Genomic DNA, 888 nt, shown 5'->3' with positions numbered 1-888 from the left:
TCATCAGTTTAATGCTGTATAATTTATACAGCTGCTGCTGCTGCTGCTGCTGCTGCTGCTGCTGCTGCTGCTGCTGCTGCTGCACACGGCATCAGAAATCAGAACCAAACAGAAGGAAAAACTGACATCAGCCTGTGGCAGGAAGGGGCGGAGTCATAGCTGCGTTGGTCAAACCTTGTAAATAATCACAACCTCGTGAGGCCTCGCTACATCTGTTAGCTCACAGACTAATGCATGTGTTGAGCATCAGTTTAGGCTACTACCACACCAAACTTTAGCTCCTAATCTGTCTTGAGTTATACACATTGTTGTGTTTGCTAAATTCTATTGAGCTGTGGCGGCCATCTTGAATTAGGTTGACTCCAAAATATAATCAGCTGTAGAATTTAAAACAATGATTACTTTTTAGGAGTGTCATTAAAATCCATCCACTGATTCATGAGATATTTTGCTAACAGACATGCAAAGAAACACACAGATAAAAACATTATTACCTGCAGCTGTAGACAGTAGATAGTTAACGTTTCAAAGGAGGATAAATCCTGAGTAAGATAAACATAAACTGTAAATAACTTAGAGTTTAATGTGCAGGAAATGTTTTTATAATTGTGACGTTCAGTAACATCAGGTGATACGGTGTTCAGCTATAGTAGCTAAAGGTATCAAACACTGGCTAAAACAAGACAAGGTAAAGACTAGCTGAAAGCTAAAAGTACCAAAGTTTTATAAAAGTAACTAAAGGTTAGCTAAAAATAGCAAATGGTAGTTAAAAGCAGCAAAAGGCTAGCTTAAAGCTAAAAGTAGCAGAAGGTTAAAAAACATCTTCCTGAAGCAGATTTTCAAAAGAATGTTTTTAAAAGAATTAGAGATTTTTTTTTGTTTGATAAA

Source organism: Austrofundulus limnaeus, unplaced genomic scaffold (genome assembly GCF_001266775.1).
Source record: "Austrofundulus limnaeus strain Quisiro unplaced genomic scaffold, Austrofundulus_limnaeus-1.0 Scaffold3031, whole genome shotgun sequence".
Taxonomy (NCBI): Eukaryota; Metazoa; Chordata; class Actinopteri; order Cyprinodontiformes; family Rivulidae; genus Austrofundulus; species Austrofundulus limnaeus.
The sequence above is the reverse complement of the archived record's forward strand: the minus strand, read 5'-3'. Positions refer to the sequence as shown.